Genomic DNA, 20,901 nt, shown 5'->3' on the forward strand with positions numbered 1-20,901 from the left:
ATACTGCTGTGCTACTAGAAGGAGGGCAACATTTTAGTAATGACATTTGTATGAACATGGTGCTGAATTACCGTGCACTAATATGCACATTTTAGTAATAATATGACTCGCCAAAATGAATCCCTTTATAATCTAACAAATGAGATAAATGAACTTCATTACATTATTTTCATTTAACCATTTTAACTGAATTAACATTTATTTAAATCCTTTCCATGCTAATGTAACAAAATCAAGCAATGTCAGCCATTTTTAACATAAACAGATTCTAATTTCTTCATATGATACTCTTCGACTAAGCTGTATTATCTGATTGTTTTACTAGTCACTAGCTCCCTCTTCCGGCATGGTTTTCAGTAGCGTTAGAAACAACCAGCTTGACTTAGGCAGTTCAGAGCTTAGACTGTTTGTGAGTTGTAGTGGTTGGCGTTCGACGCGAACTTTCTCAGCCTGCCTGTCTGTCTACACTTGCCAGATCTGTGCTAAGGAGAAGATCCCGAACTTCTGATACTTTCTAACCACCAACAGATGTTTGTCTAGCAGATCATGCAGTCATAATTAACCATCTGTGAAAGCGTCGTTGGTTTCATGACCAATGAGTAAGTACATATAATCTTATATTGATTTCTTCTATCTTCTGCCTCCTCTGGTTTTCATATAATCAGTAAAACTATATTTTTATTACATTTTACTATCGCTAAACCTGTAATGTTGTAAAAAACATATATAAATTATGAAAATTTCTGCAACAGTTCTTGTACAGTCACCATCATTATCATAACCTTTCACGATTCAGAATATGTACTACTAATACCAGTCGTGAACAACCATAGAGAACCTTGGTGCTAAGGGTTAAAACATGAGATGCTAAATTTCATGTTTTGTTACGTATAATGCAAACTTAGAATTATTTTAATATTTAAACTTTTTGTACCCTCTTCATAATTTTTTCATGTCCCACGATCACCTTAACATTTCTGATTTCAGGATATTTAGAAATGATTGAAAACAAGGTTAAGCTGCGTTCAAGTGTTTTTTTATTAACAAATTACTACCATCCTATAGACATAGCTTAAGTATCATATCTGATAGATTCTCAGAATATTATGTTTAATAGATACTTAAAAACTAAGTTTTATATATATCTAGAACACTATGTTTTGATGGATGTTTAGAACCCTCTTTTATAGATTCTTAGCCTACTTTGCCTGGTATATATTATTAAAATCTATTTTTATAAGTATTTAGAACATTACGTTCAATAGATATTTAGATTTTATTTTCCATTTCGATGGGTACTTAAAATATAACATAAATATTCAGTAATAATCTAAGATGTTTATCGTTATGTAGTCTGATAATTCCTGGTGTTTATCGTTAAATGGTCTGAGAATTTCGTGTGTTTATCGTCAGGTAGTCTGAGAATTCCACGAGTTTTAACTGGTGTAATTCTAAACACCGTCTCTTACAAAACAATTTAGATTTTTATTGGAATTACGAGAAGTATAATTTTAACAATGTAACCAAATAAATTCATTCTACACATTTACTTACATTGTTTATGAGTTACATATAAACCACCGATATTGTTGTTTAAGTACACATTAAAATTAGAGTTGCTGATTGGCTTAAATTAGTGTACGTACCAACAACTGTTTTATATAACCAGGCTGTATTTATTTCTAATGTTAGATATTTCTCTCAACAACTGATTCAAAAATTAACATTTGACATCAGTAGAAACAGCTCTTAGTTTAACTTTCATTACTGACTAAACATTAAATTTACAAATATTTTTGGACAAACGATATCGAAAATAAATGCAGTTCGACACAAAAGGAAAAAGTTAACATATTGTGTGCCAAAACGTTTTGTTTCTATAGAAAAAAAACATAAATGTGTTATAATCTGAAAAATAACACCTCGTCTTTTTTGAATATGACTTGTAATATAAGGTGTTTTAATTGTTACTGTTTCTCGCAAAACTAGTATATTGGATTTGTTTTACGAAAATGATTTTTCATGCGGTTCTTTTTAAAATTTTTGATATGCTTCGTTCTTAAAATGACACACATTGCTGCTGTCAAAATACTGTATAATAACAAACTTTGCTGTCGGTAAGATACTCAAACACTCAAAGAAAAACTAATAATATACTTTAGTCTTGTCAAATGAGACTTGAACTCCTGCTGTATGATGCTTGTCTTTTGGTTTTTCACTGGATCTTCCACTAACGTATTTTGAATAAGAATATGTTATGTTTAAAACACAGTTTTTATGTGATTGAATAAAAACTTTTCAAATATATGTTTGTTTCGTTCGTAAGCTTATGATGTTTGGGAAGCTGAAATAGTATGCTTGAATAATTTAAGTGAAACAAAATTAAAGCTTACCGAATTTAAATTTTAGAAGCATGTGTGAATCAATAGGTTTGAGGCTCTTGTTCATCAAAAAGTTGTGTCAAGTTTGGTCTGCAAAAATGAACTCAAACAAAAATCGACCACAAGTCGTGAGCTTTTCATGTTACCATTGTGAGCCCCGTAGACAAGCTCTTGTACATGAGCTTTTATAGCCATTTTTATTCATTCTTATTTATTTGACGTTTGAAAAGCACTTTAAGAAAATGGACTAAAAGTAATTATCATGTCAATCACTGTAAACTTCTAATCACATCGACAGTAAACAAATCGATCAGTGTTGGTTTTTTGTTCGCACGAGAGCACACGTAATGTTGAAGCTTTCTATACAAGCATTCTTTGTGGAGCATCCGATATAAAGCACAATAGGTGGAAATAGAAATTGGTCTGCTTTATGGATAAGGGGTGAGTTGTCGGAGTCACCAGCTATACAGCTCGATAAGGACAAGATACAGATAAGCTATAGAAATTGGTCTGCTTTATGGATAAGGGGTGAGTTGTCGGAGTCACCAGCTATACAGCTCGATAAGGACAAGATACAGATAAGCTATAGAAATTGGTCTGCTTTATGGATAAGGGGTGAGTTGTGTCGGAGTCACCAGCTATACAGCTCGATAAGGACAAGATACAGATAAGCTATAGAAATTGGTCTGCTTTATGGATAAGGGGTGAGTTGTCGGAGTCACCAGCTATACAGCTCGATAAGGACAAGATACAGATCAGCTCATCTTTTTTCTTATGATATTACCTTCACAATTTATGTCACTCAAAACAATTCGGATTCAAAAATCAGTGTATTAGGTGTCATATAAAGGATGGTGCAGTACCTTTAACGAGCAGTATTAGTTTTCAACATAGCTCTGATACGCTGTTTATGTTAAGTTATCTGTGTGATGTAATAATTTAGTGGTTCTTCCTCCATATAAAAACAAGAAAGATAGGATGACAACACTAAGTGGTTTTGATACAACTTGGAAAAAAGATGTTGTTATGACTCGACGGAAAATTACAGGGAAACCTTGTTTTTACACTCTATTAGTTTCGTCAGTGCTATAGTTGAAGTTGGGGTATTTGATGACAACACGTTAACTTCATTGTGCAACATAAATTTTTATACTGTTTTGATCTTTATGGTTGATATTATAATGTGAATTTTCTTACTTTATGCACCAAAAGCATTTAAAATGACTTAAGTCTTCATAGGGTTTCTCTAAGAAACCTGTAAAGGTAACCTGTGAAAATAAGTATTGTCAACATTGTAAACTTAGATTATTGAAAACATTTTAGAGAATTATTTTGATCCTTTTAATACATTGTAAATACTGTGTGAGTAGAAAAACACTGTTAAAAGTAATTTCTCAACATCTTTTCAATTCAGCAGTCTAATGTTGTACGTAAGAGATTTAGACAGTTTTTGAGGGAAAAACATGAAATTATCAAATTTACATTACACGGGTGTAAATATTTACAGGAAACAATGAAACATGTTTTATTAGTAAAATCCAGCAGTATCCTTCCGAACTATGATGATGTCAGCTGAAGTCTTTACTACTTACAATATTTCTCGTAATGATTTAAAAGATACGAGGTTTTAAAACAACCTAAAAACGCACACATAACAGTGACAGACGTGAATCATGATGTACAGCACACATGTGTAACTTTCTTCACTCTTTCTTAACTAAGGCCTCACTGAAAGCTGAAAAACTCTGCTACTCTTAAACTTGATTGAGAAATTAACCAAAGATATATAAAAACTGTGTACACCAGGCGTCGTTTCCACCTGTCCTAACAAAGTTGTTATAAAATTATCATCCTATATTTCCTTTCCAACGTTGATCCAACAACCCAGGAAAGCCAACTTCCAAGTTACTGTGACCAAACTAACCAATAAAAACACTGAGATACCCTAAATTTGTCACCTACTTCGAAACTATAACGATCTCGAGGTACTCATTTAAAATGGACAAATTTAAAACTTGCATCTACAAACTATATGAAATGTAAAATAATTGTGAATATTTTTGAACTAAGAATGGAAAGGTTAAAAATGACCCTAAAAGTATGTCATAAATGACCTTATTTAGACTGCCACAGTACGTGTGTCTACAAGGATGGTAGGTGCAGGTGCTAAACAAATGTGATTGTATAGTACATTAGGATCCACTGTTTCATATATTTATATCCTATGCATTTTGTGTGCTCAGAACTGTGACTTTCAGGTCACAGATTAAAAATATCACTTATACAGATATCACTAGTGTATTAATTATGATAAGAGTACTTTTGTCACGTAGTGAACATCTGAGTTACCGCTATTTAAGATATACAAAGCGTTCGTCAGTTTGTAAGAATCCCTCAGACAAATTAAAAGTGGACGCTATAAACTTGATGAAATACTTCAGGATCTCCGGAATTAGAGTTCTGTTTCAAAAGTAAATCGAACGAAAATTAAGAGTAACATTTTTTTCAATTTTATATGTTTTGCTGTGTTATAGTCTGCAGAGTGCACAATTCGTCTCGTGATTCTTGGCATGCACGCGTTTTATCTGCGTCACGACAGTACAGATTACAACGTTGAACTCCCTTATGTGATGTCAATTTAGTATATCTACTGACTGACTGAAAGACAATACACTACTTTATATTAATGCGAGTGGTTAAAACAGGTGACCTCTCCAGGTAGTCTTTGGGAAATTATGGTTAATCATGCAGGCACAAACATACCAGCATTGGCACACAGGAAATTGAAGGTTAGGTTAATCATGCAGGCAAATGTAGAGTGGAAACTATAGGTTTAACGACTTGTTTAGACTAATGTCAAGTGTAAACTACATATTAGATTAATCATATAGGCAAGCAGGCTCATCTAAAGGAAGTCATGATACAAGGGCATAACAGTCAATAGCCCCCGAGAACAAAACTGCTAGTATTCCTTTCTATCCTGTTAATAACAGCACAAAAATGTATTTTTTTGTTGTTGCAAATATTAATTTCAAAAGAGAAAACTATCCCATTAACCCAGGTCTCCCATGTCAACTAGTCTGAGAGAAATGAAGAGTGGAAACGCTAAGTTTGGTTGATCACGTAGGCAGGAAGGCGAATAAGTAGAAACTAAATATTAGGATAGATTTGCAGGCGGACCTAAACTAGACTCTTGGTTCAATTTGAAGTAGCTTTGTAATAAGTTCGTTTTTTTTCTAAATATTAAAATAAATGTATTTTACGGAAATATTATCTTACTGTTTATTTTTGCGCAAAGATATCCGAGGGCTATCTGCGTTAAACGTCCCTAATTTAGAAGTGTAGGACTAGAAGGAAGGCAGCTAGTCACCATCACCCACCGCCAACTCTTGGACTGCTCTTTTATCAACGAAGAGTGGGATTGACCGTAAAATTATAACGTCTCCACTGTTGAAAGGGCGAGCATGCTTGATGTGACTGGGACTCGAACCCTCGACCCTTAGAGTAGGAGTCGAACACTCTAACTACCTGGTCATGCTGGGTCATGTAATATTTTTTAACCACAAGCAGTAACACAGAAGATAAACTGAAAGCATATTATTGACAACTGAATTTTTCCATTATTCACAAGAAGATATATATATATATATAACTTAGTTCATCTCATTTTCACGTTGATTTTCACTATGAAAATGGGAAGCCAAACAATTCATGTGCTCGCGTATAAATAGAATACATATTCTTTACGGTTGAAGGCAAGAAAAAAAGAACACTAAGTTTTTCCTATAAGAATCTCTCGAGTCAAGACGCCTGTAAAGGAATCCGTGTAATTTCCATTCAGTGACGTACACCGTTAAAAGCAAGCGATATGAAGGGAAAAAAGAATGATTGATATGATACCGTGGAGTCCTCACGATGCCGGTTTTTCTCATACGTCAGTTTCGTCTAGTAGCTTGGTGTTGATCTCGCTGTTCACAGTAGCCGATAGCTTACCACGTGGTCAAGGCGTTCAGCGTCGCTTGTCAGCTCATTTCTTTACTTCAGTTGCTTAATGGTCATTTTATTAAATGACTTATCGAAAGAAAAACTTTATGGTTATCAGAAGTATATCGTAAATTGCACGCAAATTTAATATAATTATCTGATCCGGAAGTTTCGTCTCTGTGCTCGTTGGATAGCCTGATGGTTTAAAACACTACAACTTGGGTTTCGATACCGGCGGTGGACAGAGAAGAGATGGTTCAATGTGTGTAATTTTGGACTTAACAACAAACCGTGCATAAGGTATATATATATATACATATATAAAAGTTAAAAATACTAGTAGAAAGGAAGTGAAATAATTAATATGAGTTTCTCATTATATAAAAATATTCGAAATATAGAATCTTTAATCATAAATTTCAAAACAATAATCAGTGATGACGAGAAAACTCACTTATAGAGAAAAATATATATGTAAGAACGGCTGGCTTGGGTTGAGAAAATTTTTATGTAAAGGAGCGAACATTGGTGAAGGTCGAAACGTTGTTTGGTCCTCTGCATAAAATTTTCTCAACCCAAACCAGCTGTTTTTACATATATATTTCAAAGCACATAAGGCATAAATGACTTCATTTTCTGGAACCAAATTTAATAGACACTTAGGTGGTTCAAAAATCAGTCGCTCCCTAGTGACACAGCGGTATGTCTACGGATTTATAACGCTATAATCTGGGTTTCTATACCCGTGGTAGAAGAGCACAAATAGATCATTATGTGGCTTTGTGTTTAAATACAAATAACAAAAATCATTCTCTTGATGTGTAATATAGACTCAGATGACGGCTATTTTCTTCTTGAATATTTTAATTTTAGACTGTTTTGAAATTAAGAATTTAAATAGTATTTTAGTACAAAATATAAGAAGAACTACTTTATTACTCTGCGAAGCTTGATTCAGGATGTAAACAATACTTGATGTAAAGTGTATTTTAGAAGATGTTAAAAGTTTGTTTCAGAATTCAGCTATGCACGTTATAAAACATGAAGTTTGGGTGTTAAATCACCCCACCCTTCCAGTTCCAGTGAAGCTTTGTTTGAATATTCTGAGACTAATATATTTCGATTTAGATAATTTTTAAATTTGTGCGAAATCAAATTTGTAATATATATGTGCTAATTAGCGCTATCGGTATTTAAGTTTGGAGTTTCGCGCAAAGCTACAAGAGGGCCATCTGCGCTAGCCGCCCCTAATTTAGCAGTGTAAGACGAGAGGGAAGACAGCTAGTCATCACCACCCACCGCCAACTCTTGGGCTACTCTTTTACCAACGAATAGTGGGATTGACCGTAACATTATAATGTTCCCACGGCTGAAAGGGCGAGCATGTTTAGTGCGACCGGGATTCGAACCCGCGACCTTCGGATTGCAAGTCGAACGCCTTAACACGCTTGGCCATGTCGGGCCCCGGTATTTATGTAGTACGTTACAAAATATTTACAGTGATTAAGAAACGTCTTAATGAAAACATTAAAAAAATTTCAAATTTCGCTGTTGTATTGATTCATTATTATTATTATGTGGACTTTTGCAGAATTTTTTGAAAGACTTGTTAATCAATCAAATCCACACATATTCTCTATTCTGATATTTAATTAAAAGCTCTCCAGAGACGCATTACCTATCACCCAAACCTAAAAAGCTATCTCAGCTACTAAAGAAATATTTTTACCTCCTTCAAATTGATCGACTAAAATACATTTTTACGGAAGTTCTTCTTGTTTCTTTCAAAAGAAATAAAATTTTGTGTTCTCGCTTAGTTTACACTAAAGTCAACCTTAAGTTAACACTAAATGGAAGTCATCCTTGCAATAATAGCATGCGATGGCAAACCTGCAAATTCGTGCATGCAGGAAACGGACAAATTTTCTGATAATGACAAAGAAAAGCGGTTCAAAATCACTAAATCCATAGGTTGCTCTACAAAAATATTATTTACTTAATGCAACGTCCAAAATGTAACTTCCAATATGCAGGTCAAACAAACCTACTTTACATTATTAGTATTAATGTTGCTTAAACATCGATATTTGTTTGATTTATTATATATTGCACCACATCATTGTTTTTCTCTATTTCCTACCACCTTTAACTCTTAATTTACTTTTTATTTGATCTTTCTAGAAATTAGTTGACAATTCTTATAAATATTATCTCATTTAATTTTTTACGTACTTTACATACCTCTTTGACAAAACAGCTCTTGGTTATGATTGGTTAGTTCTCAAGACCAACTAATATTGAATATCCTGTTTACATGGCATCGATATCCGTGTCTTTATATTTCATTACACTCATTAAATATAACCCTAAAAAACAGTCAATTATTCAAATGTGCAAGAGCTTTGGGTCTCGTTTGAAAGCATTACGACTTTTGTAGGTGAACGGTAAGATAACTTCTGAACTGGAATTTGTATTGTGAAATCTCGTCATTAAGACAAAAGCAATAAATTTACTGACTAGAAACAAATCATTCGGCTGTTTTATTGGCTGTAAAGTTTACCAGCTGATGGTTAGGAAAACTATATTAACTTTAAGGTTATTTTATCAAATGTAGTTTGTTTTTTCTGAATGTCTAAGAGGGGCAAAAAGAGCTATCTAAGCAATTTATTTTGCCTATCACTTTATTCATTGTTCACTAATCAAAACGTGGATAATTAACTCCACTAGGTCGGTTTCCTTTTATTATTTCTACATGCGACAGATTGAACAATTTGACACTCGTCCACATGTGTGTATGTACATGTTTTTTTTTATTGCCACATATTTTATTTCTTAATCTGTATCCAAAGAACCTAACTGTATTGCTCGAGTTTCTTATGTTTCTGTACCTGTATTAATACTAAATAACATTTGTTTCCTACACTGTAAATTTATATTTTTCGTGTGCCTATGTTATTAGTGAATAATAAGACATCTCTTGGATTTCATTGAGTGAAATAATATACAGGTTTTTTACCAGCAACTATATTAGAATTTTCTTGTGTCTGTATATCTATTTCTGCGTGAATGGTTTGTTTCTGATGAATTAGGCACATGCACACTGTCCCACCATCCCCGTAAATTAGCAAAATAAATGATGCACCAGCACAAGCTGGTATAAATGAAATACTTTTATTTCAAAAATCGATCAGTGGAATTACACATGATTAAAAGAAACTAATCGAATGCAAATAAAACCCTGTATGTCAATTATACAACTTATATTAATTAAAGTTTTATGTATTATTTTGTATTTAATAAAAAAAATCATTTGCTTTTCAGTAATTGATTTTGATTCTGTTAAATATAAAAGACTGCTTATTGTAAGTTTTTTGTTTAGCTTATTTTGTAAGTTAATATTTAACGATCGTTCTATTTTCATGACAGGAGTGTGGAAGATTGGTTCTTCTAAAAGTTAGTTATGACGAATATTTGTTATGTAACTGTATGAGTCGTACGTTGTGTTTGACATTACGTTATTGTCTAGACTTTACTAATATTGCTGATATTACGTAACTCAAATCTTTGATATTTTCTCGTTATCTTAACTGAGTATTGTTGCATTATAGCATCGCTCACGTACTCTCTACAAAATTTCAGGCCTTAGTTGAATATATATATATATATATATATAGGTGACAATCATGAGCAAGTTAAGTAAAGTTAATCAGAAAGAAAAGTGAAAACGTGAGATTAGCCAAAGTGGTTTGGTTCGTTTTGAATCTCGAGCAAAGCTGCACGAGGGCTATCTGCGCCAGCCGTTCCTAATGTAGTAGTGTATGACTAGAGGGAAGACAGCTAGTCATCACCACCCACGGCCAACTTTTGGACTACTCTTTTACCAGTGAATAGTGGGATTGACCGTAACACTATAACGCCCCCACGACTGAAAGGGTGAGCATGGTTTAGTGTGGCGGGAATTCGAACCCGCAACCTTTGAATTACGAGTCGAGTGCCTTAACCACTTGGCCATCTTGGGCCTTAGCCAAAGTATGAGAGATTAGTCATCAAGAGCAATATTTTAAGATGAGTTTCACAGTTTTTAATAGAAATGAATGGGTGTTCTAAAATAATTGAACCCACATGTGTGGACTCTGACGAAAATGAGACACTTATATAAAGTTCGGTATACAACTGTGGTAATCCAATGGGTAACGTAAGTAAAATATTCACTGATACTATTGTGATAAGAGTAGAAAAAATAATTATTGTCAGCTGGATTCTAAAGTAATTGAACAGCCAGTGTGGAATTTGACAAGAAAAGAGATTTATTTAGAGTGTAATGAATTTATTATTTTAATATCGATGTTTGTTTCCGTTAAATATATGTTTAGAAATGCATGCAACTTTCACTGTTAAATGTGTATTGCAAAATTTCTGCCTGTTCACCAAAATTATAGAAAATTCTCAAGTGTAAACATCAACAATGTATTGTGTGTGTATGTAAATACTAGTAACTGCCAGTACTGTTGCCAATTAAACTTTCAAGAACTTTGCTTGACGATTATAAAAGGTATTCATCGCTATATGTTGGTATATTGTTGTTGGTTTGCTACAGTTAGTATACTATAAGTCTTGGAAGTTATAACGGTGGTTAACGCTTATCAATCGGGAAATTATAGATACTTGACCAAGAATGTCTATAGATTTCGAACATTAAAAACCGTGTAACTTCAGTGATTTAGCTTTGTTAGTATTTATATAAGAACATTACATATCTTTGTTGGTGAAAAACTCACGTGTGCTCAGTGAAGAAAGTACCTTGCCATTAAATGAACTGTACCGATATCAACTCGAAATGCATTCGTTCATTATGATCCGTCGATAAAATATTCAGCTTCATACCAGATAGAAAATTCAATACTGTTTGCAAACCTTTTGTATATAAACCATTATTTGTGACAACTATTTGTAAAGATCCTTATTATACACTATATTATTGTTTGTGTATTAAAATATATTTGTATTAAGAAAGAAAACTGTGTATATCAATCTTGTTCGCAAATATAATAAGTTTCATACATATCGGCAATTAATTAAATTTCTAAATTCAGATTACAACTTAACTCAATTTCAGACTATTTGAAATCGTAATATGTAACATAATGAATCAGAAACTCGTCTAAGATAAATTATTATACATAACAAGAGTTTTAGATATAACTGTGATATCCCATAATGCAAATAAATTTTATACACATGTTTGACTTGTTTTGAATATATTATTTTAAAACGAGTGGATTGTGTGTTGTCCGTTTATTGTTTGAATTTATCGCAACAAGTTATAGACACTTACTGAAGAAGAATTGCTGCCCATAAATATACATAATCAAATTCTGACAAATTCCTATTTCATTGCAACTGTTTTGGTAAACAAATATATTTTCTTCATTCTAGTAAATAACGCAAGTTGAAATTTAATGTTAGTCGCAAAACAGTAGATTTTCATTAAAACTCTAGATACACTAAAAAAGATGTAACAAGGTAATTTAAAAATTTAATGTCAGTAGTTGATACATTATTAGTGCCATACACTGATATATAGTTTTTGTATTAATGTGATTTGATGCAAATGAAGATAGAATTGACCCTTCTTTGACAAAACGCTTGATTTAGACCCAAGAAAAGAAAGATAAACAAAGATGATGAATAATTGCACACTAAATCTGTGGGTAAATTTTGATAACAAAGTAAGATCTACACAAGATGCAGAAATCTTTTACAGTTCCAATAATATACAGGGATATATTAAGGCTTCATTTAAAGAGTCTTGTTATCCTTACAGTTTCCGATGATTATTGGTTTCTATAACATCGTGATTTCAGACAAAGCTCAGTGAATAAAATCATCTATAAGAAAAGAAAACATTGTATTTCCACCCTTTCGTTTCAGAATTTTGGTTGAAGAAACTAGATGGATTCCTTGCAGGTGGTAAATATTCCCTAAAATCTCTAAGAGAGTTAATAAATAACCGGATATGTACCTCCCGGGGATGTAATACCGCCTCAGACATTTCTTGTAAAAGTCTGATAGAAATTGCTTCTAATTTCAAGTGCCCCGTCAATTATAAAAACAAAACAAAAAATAGAATTCAAGACTAAACGTTTATTTAAAATCAACACATGCATAGTTTCCTGTTGTTCGAGAATACGTTTTAAATTTTAATTGATATCAAACAATATTAATTTATACATTAGTAAAATATGTTAGAGAGTGTGGAGAGTCTAAATTTCAGTAACTTATTTCTGCTCGGAATTATAAGAAAACTAAAACTGGTTTTGTACACGTTTAAGGCTTTAGTGTTTGTACACATTATTTGAGTTACACTTGATATTTTCAATGCTGCTTCATCTATTAAGTAGTATTATGAACTTTGTAGAAGTTAAACTACATTGTTGTTTTAAAACGACAATGTAATTTAGTTGTATACTTTAATCATAATAAAATCTGAAGCTCTTAGCAATATTCAACACAAATCTAATTCCCACAGAAACTATTAATGAGTATCAGTAAGCATCACCACGCCCACGCCAGACAAGTCGTGAATGTTTATCAAATTGGTTTGGTTTGTTTTGAATTTCGCGCAGAGCTACTCAAGCCTATCTGCGCTAGCCATTCCTAATTTAACAGTGTAAGACTAGAGGGAAGGCAGCTAGTCATCGCCACTCACGGCCAACTCTTGGGCTACTCTTTTACCAAAGAATAGTGGGATTGACCGTTACATTATAACGCCCTCACGGCTAAAAGGGTGAGCATGTTTGGTGTGACGGAGAATTTATCAAATAAAAGAAAAGCTGTTAAACATTAGCTTTTTTGTTTTAGCGACAATAATTTTCGTTTTAGGGTTGAATTGTGAAAACAAACAGCTGAAATAAAATCTAGAAATATATAAAAAGCGACTGTGCTATTACGTGAAATATACACAATACCATGCATTGAAAATAGGGGATGATTATATACATAGTTCCCCGGTGGGTTAAAGGTAAACTAACAGACTTACAATGCTAAAATATGGTGAAATTCGTTTCCCTGTGGTGGAGAGAACGCAGATAGCATATTATGTAGTTTTGCGGTAAATTAAAGAATGCTTATACATATATATAATAATAATAATTAATAAGAGGTTTGGAATAAGAAAAGAAAATTAAAATGATGACAGATTAGACCTAGATGAATGAAGTTAGTTTAGACATTAAGTAGAACTAATTACGCTAACAAATAATGAAGTTACAGCAGAAATATAAGCCATTTTATAACTAAACCTCAGACCTCGATGCAGGCATACTCCTCGATGTACATATTTCAATTTTTTTTGTAAAATTATTTTTCCAGATCAATAATCTTATTAAATTAGTTACTTGAATTTAATGTCAATTCTTTATTTATGTACTGGCTTTGTTGAAAGTAGTTCATTACATACCATACAATATTCATAATTGTTTCATTAGACATTTAAACAGTCTGAGGGCTTTGTTAATTTTTTGGTTAGGCGTATTTACTCTAAAGCGGCTAACCCAAACTTGAATACTTGACTAAAATTGTGTTAGGTTTCTCCTCATTGCTTCGTATTATGAAGGTTTATGCAGTTTTATAAGGTATGTTGATGGACCATTGTTTCAGAAAATATATCTCGTTGAAGCTTAAGTTTCTATAGGCATACAATTTTATTCAGTTGTTAATATTTTGAACACTTTGTTCATAATTTATCAACTCTCCCCGGATCAAAGTTTCTGAACTCGAGAAGTGATGGTGTTCAACACGCTTTGTACTATCAGTTATGGGCGTTTTGTAAAATTGACAACTAGTGCTATTATTCCGTTTAAATATCTGGACAACATCATTGTGACAGCGGGTGGTAATGGCTGTCTGCCCTACCTCCAATCAACTTCTCACAATTCGTTACGGAACTGCTTAAGTTCTGACTGCTTATGCCTAAAGTGCAAAAGGTTTCGTTCAGGTTAGAAATTCTAATTTCAACAAAACAAGCAAAATGTAAAGAACAAATTCAGGTAAAATGTAGCATTATTCCCATTGGTAAAAGTGTTGGCGGTGGGTAGAGTAATCTGTGATGACGAAAAAACCCACTTGTAGAGAAAATTATATATTTAAAAACGGCTGGTATGAGTAGAGAAAGCTCTATTAGAGGAGCGAGCAACGTTTCGACCTTTTTCGGTCATCGCCAATATTTTTATGACACAAGTTGAAACATAAGCAATTAACACAGCATTACATCCATCACTACATTGGTAGAGATATGTAAACGACACGATTGCAGGATTCAAGTTTTCAGAACACATACTTAATTTTTTTAAATCACATTAACTCTATACATCCCAACATTAACTTCACATGTGAACAGGAAGAAAACAACAAAATAGCATTTCTTAACCTCAAAATTACAAGAACCGACACAATTTAAAACAGGAATCCACCGAAAAATCACCCATACTGGACTATACATTTCTTGGGACTCAGCACATGAAACAAAACAAAAACTCGACATACTAAGAAACCAAATAAACACAGCCATAAAACTATGCTCATCAGATAAAATTAACGATGAATTAGACAAAATAAAACAATACTTCATCAACATCAATAAGTTTCCTCCACAAACCGTAGAAAACATTATACGCACACACCTAGACAAAAAGCAAAATCAACTAACAAAAGTATATATACCTCACGATTTAGAAAATCACGAAACCATATACTGCTGCATACCATATGTTCCCGACATCAGCAGAAAAATAACCAGCACTTGGCAAAAACTAACAACAAAATATGACATTCCAGTTAATACTAAATTTATTCAAAACCAGGCACAAAACTAAGGTCTATACTATGTAAAAACTACACTGACAAACACCACACCAACATTATTTATAAAATACAATGTGATAACTGCCAAAACTTCTATATTGGAGAAACAAGTAGAAAAATGAAAACCAGATTCAAAGAACACAAAAAGTCACCTTTACACGTTTTCGAACACTGCAAGTCAAATAAACACAACATAACTATAGAAAACACTCAAATATTAAATAAAGAAACAAACATAAACAAAAGCAAAATTAAAGAAGCCTTACTTATAGAACAACTTAAACCCAAAATAAACCAATATAAAGGAACGCCTTTATACCTATATTAATAAATATATCCAACATAGAAGCACGCCCTCTACGTTCCTACACTCAATTACACAACCGCCTTCAAACATCTGGTCAACTACCGGTCAGCAACCCTTTCTTTCTATCTGAACCTGACGATGACCGAATAAGGTCTAAACGTTGTTCGCTCCTCTACCAGTGCTTTCTCTACTTATACCAGTCGTTTTTAAATATATAAGGTGGGATGGCTAGCTGTTTTCCCTCTAGTCTTACCTTGCTAAATTAGGGACGACTAGCGCTGACAGTCTTCCTGTAGTTTTGTGCCAAATTCAAAACAAACCAAACAAAACTGTATCTGTCGAAGACGATCGCTTTCGAATACGTCAAATCCGCTCAGTTATGTTTTCACTTTGATATATATAGATATACAAATAGAGCAAAAAGCAGTTTGTTCAGAAAATATATATGTGAGAAATACGGAATAATGGGATAGCTGAGCTTACCTGAACCTTAGTAGATCGATAAGGCCACTGTTTGTGAAGATTTTATGTCGCACGGGTGGGATGTTGGACTTGGGAAGTCGTTAGTTCTGTTCATCCGGGCAACTACTTTGTAATGATCTTAAGAGCTTGATCTATTCTTGTATGTCTCTTCATTTAGCTTTCTGTTTGTCGGATTTTTTTTCATTAAGTTGCAAATTAAAATATACAGTAGACTCGCATTTAGGGTACGTTTAACGAAAAGGAAACCTTTGAATGGAAAAAAGGATAGAAAGTTAATTAAAGAAAATATATACAGTATCTTGTCCTTACTGAATGTTTGATAGAACTAATCTACGAAATTTGTTTACCCTTGATTTAAAAGAAAAAAATGGCTGATTTATTTAAGTATCGTTTTGTTTGATCTTATATTTCTGTTTGTTCTGGTTTCAAATTACCATTTTGCATATAATTTACTTTCGGTATTTTCTTTATTTTTTTCTCACATTTCATGTTGCTGTTACTGTCTTCAACTACAATTAATCTTTGAAGAGGTTCTATTATTAATAAAAAAAGACATTTCCGATAATTTAAACTTCCCTACCTTTACTTACCTTTATGAATAAATTTAATATAATTCAGATTCCAACTTTATGATGTTATTGAAAATATTTCTATGAAATTAAAAGATTACAATCTCAATAAGTTTCATTTAAGAGAGGCTCGGCATGGCCAGGTGGTTGAGACACTCGACTCGTAATCCGAGGGTCGCGGGTTGGCATCCCCATCACGCCAAACATGCTCGCCCTTTCAGCAGTGGGGGCGCTATAATGTGACTGTCAATCCCACTATTCGTTGGTAAAAGAGTAGCCCAAGAGTTGGCGGTGGGTGGTGATAACTAGCTGTCTTCCCTCCTGTCTTACACTGCTAAATTGGAGACGGCTAGCGCAGATAGCTCTCGTGTAGCTATACGCAAAATTCAAAACAAATAAATCAAATCATTTTAAGAGTAATATTATTTTAAGCTGAGATTACATATTTTTTATTTTTTTACATATTTGATTATAAGGTCCAGGTTCTTCATTTTCTGTAAGATTCTGTGATTTTTTTATTTTTCTTCTAGTTTTTAATTTAAGTTTTTAATTTTTTAATTGTGATTTTCGTTGAATTCGTTTTCGATTTCTTAAAGTTATATAGGCTTTCCCTTTTTAACTCAATTAAATAGTTTTTTAACTTCTTTAATTCAAAGGTAGTACAGTTCTGTTTTTTCTTTCATTTTTACTCTCGTAGAAGTCGTAATTCAACTTTTGGTAAACTTTGTCTTCTATACTTTAAAATCATTATATTTAAATAAGTTATTGCAGGTGATATTATATGAAAGCAAATCTTTGGAATCGTGTGCGAAAATGAAACAACATCAAAATACATGGATAAAAAAAGAGGATCAGCTAACATGATCCTCATTTAAAGGATACCATTGTAATGTTTTTCTTTCTTTTTCTTTACCAGAGTAGAATTATAGTCAAGTATTCAATTTATCAAGTATTGAAAGCTGTCCGTTCCAGAAAAGGAACTGTTTGCGAACTAGTTTCTAAATTTTTAATCGATTGTGAAACCAAAGTGAAAGCGAGTCTTTATTTGTGTTCTAATGTTGTCTGATAGGAACAGTGATTATACTTTTGACAGAGAAAAAGTATTAAACGGAAAACAGGAACGACAGTGGATACGAATGACTTGTATCAGTTATGTGATTTCTGAAAAGAGATTTGCATTACTTACACAATTAGGCCCGGCATGGCCAGGTGGTTAAAGCACTCGACTCCTCATCTAAGGGTTGCGGGTTCGAATTCCCATCGCACTAAACATCCTCGCCCTTTCGGCCGTGGAGGCGTTATTTTGTGACTGTCAATCCCACTATTCATTGGTAAAAGAGTAACCTAAGAGTTGACGGTGGGTGGTGATGACTAGCTGCCTTCTCTCTAGTCTTACACTGCAAAATTAGGGACAGTTAGCGCTGATGTCTTAGGGCTTACAACGCTAAAATCAAGTTTTGATATCCGTAGTTGGAAGAACACAGATATCTAATCGTGTGGTTTTGTGCTTAACAAAATGCAAACACCTCAAAAAATATAAATTATCAACTTTTATACTTTAAACTCTGCATTGGAAATATGCTTATTTTCACATGTTTTACTGTAATTTTTTGTTTCGAGAATACGATAAGAGTTTTAAAATTTGAAATTATATTTTGTCTGGTTAAACTATGATATAAAAGCTTTATTTAGCAATATGAATCTTCTAAACACATTGAAACAAGAATTTTGAGAAACAAAATACATGTTCCACTTAATTATTAATTTCAAGTTGATCACAACGAAATAGGTGATTTTTTCGACAATTTGCTATCAGTTATAAATGTTTTAAATCCATCTTACCAGGATTATTTTATTTCAGGCACAAAAAATTTCAGGTTTCCGCTGGCCTTAGTAATATAGCTTCGATTGTTTCATTTCGTTTGTTTACTAGTTAAAATTTAAAATTCAAAGTGCCTTAGCACTCCAAGTCATGTTTCCTGAGCTTTCCATTCGAACCACATGATAGAATTTCTCTCGTGCAAATTATAACATGATACGCTGCTCATGTTCATGTGAATACTTTCCGAGCTAAATTAATAACACGATTATTGAAGAAGTATTTTTACAGTTCCCAAGTAATTAATTAACACAAACCAATGCAGAACTAATAAAGTTCACGTAATCGTGGTTCGTCGTATGATATGAAAAAAAAATGTTGGTTTATTAGATTTTTATTTCATTAAATTCAAATAACTTAATTTGTTTAAGACTCCATCACGTGATGATCGACGAAACTTAATTACACCTTGCGGTTAACTCATGAATAAACTCCTTGCATTAAGCCAAGCTGTATGTTTCGAAAAAATTTCAGAATTTTCTTGCGAAGAAACTTAGACAAATGGCTACAATCACAAAATTTTGAGCTGATAGACAAAATAGACAGTAACTGTTGAGCACCAACGACCGCCAACAGTTTTGCTAGTCTAATCAAGTAAACGGGAGATTGACTGTTATTCTTATAGCGCTATCTTGTGGATCCGGTTATTAGTTTAGTTATTGACAGTTTTAAATCATTTCGAACACATACATATATGGGGAAACTAAAAAAGTTTATATAATTATTTTAAATATAATATATTTAAATATAATATAAATATAATATAATATATTTAAATATAATATAAATATAATATAATACATTTACATATAATATAAATATAATATAATACATTTAAATATAATATAAATATAATATAATACATTTAAATATAATATAAATATAATATAATACATTTAAATATAATATAAATATAATATAATACATTTAAATATAATATAAATATAATATTATTTTATAATAAATAATATTATAATAATATAATATTATTTTAAATATAATCATATTTAAGCAACTATTTTAAATTATTTTTAAAAATTCTCGTTAAGCGCAAAGCTGTACAATTAGCAATCTGAGTTTCGTGTACAGCAGAAATTGAACCCCGATTTCTATACTATAAGCTTTAAAGCTTAATTTTCAATCATCGGATGGGACATTTTAAAAATAAGCGAGTGCTGTAGTTTGAGTAGTTTTAAATAATGGCTGAAATAGAAAATGTTTAGTGTTACAGATCTCTTATATTGTAAACAAATATATCAAACTACGTGTTATGTGATAGATAACTTTTAGTGTTATTTTAGTTTTTCTTTATTATATTTAATTGGTTATTCGATTCAAAAATGAAAATGTATTTTCTTCCTTCTTTTGACGATTCAACACAAGTATTTTTTTTCTTCCTTTAAATATACGAATTGTTTTTGCATCATTGTATCTTGGTGTTATCTTTTCATCAATTCGTCAGTAATTCTGCTCAGTTTCTCTTGGGAGTCATTTAATGAATAAATCCAAATCTCTTGTGTCGAAATTGTACTTATTTGTTAGATTAATAAAAAAGTAACTTATATACAATCCTCCAGTTAGTTAGCGGTAAGTTAACGGACCTACAACCCAAAAATCCGCGCTTCTATTCCCTGTAGTGGGCATAGCAGACAGCCTAATTTGTTTGTTTTTAAATTTCGCGCAGAGCTACACGAGTACTATATGCGCTAGCCCTCCATAATGTAGCAGTGTAAGACTACAGAGATGACAGCTAGTCATCATCACCCACCGTCAACTCTTAGGCTACTCTTTTACCAACGAATAGTGGGATTGACCGTACATAACGCTCCCACGGCAAATTTGACTTTGCGGTTTTAGTCTACAACAAACAAACAAAACGTACAGAGTAAACAGAGTAACTGAGGAGTTAACAGTAGAGACGTTTCATTTCAATTATTTATATTATTAAAAGCCCACTCCAGGTAAAAGTAAGGGCAAAAGGGTGTGTGTTTTTGGTTTTAGTATCCGTGAACACCCAAGCTGAGGAAAGTTTCTTTCCTTTTAAAACTTCACACCTGTCACGAAGGAAAGCCCGAAAAGTATAAATGATTAATTTATCAATAAGTAATTATATTTTGGGATTTATATTATTGTGAAAAATAAAATTTATTTTAAATCTTAAAGTGTATAATGGTGAATTATTTTTCTATTCGCCAAAACTGTTTGTTTATTTTTGAATTTCTATCTGCGCTAGCCTAGAGAGAAGGCAGCTAGTTATCACCACGCACTGACAACTGTAGGATTACTCTTTCAGCAATGAATATTGAGATTGACCGTAACATTATAAAGCTGAAAAGGCGAACTTGTTTAGTGTAACGGGGGATTCGAACCCGCTACCTTCATATTGCGAGTCGTGCGCCCTAATCCCTTCTTCAAAACATTTTTTTTGGCTTACAC

At 32.5% G+C, this 20,901-nt stretch overlaps 1 protein-coding gene across 2 annotated transcripts in view; it reads left to right on the forward strand.

The window, feature by feature from the left end:
- Positions 1 to 396: 396 nt before the first annotated feature.
- The window catches only part of LOC143249378 (uncharacterized), a 350,051-nt gene continuing 329,546 nt past the window's right edge, over positions 397 to 20,901 (forward strand). For both annotated transcript variants that reach the window (XM_076499138.1, XM_076499137.1), the window contains exon 1: positions 397 to 599. The gene's annotated coding sequence lies outside the window, so the exon portion shown is untranslated. The remainder of the gene's footprint in view (positions 600 to 20,901) is intronic.

The sequence above is a fragment of the Tachypleus tridentatus genome, chromosome 4 (assembly GCF_004210375.1).
Source record: "Tachypleus tridentatus isolate NWPU-2018 chromosome 4, ASM421037v1, whole genome shotgun sequence".
NCBI classification, from domain to species: domain Eukaryota; kingdom Metazoa; phylum Arthropoda; class Merostomata; order Xiphosura; family Limulidae; genus Tachypleus; species Tachypleus tridentatus.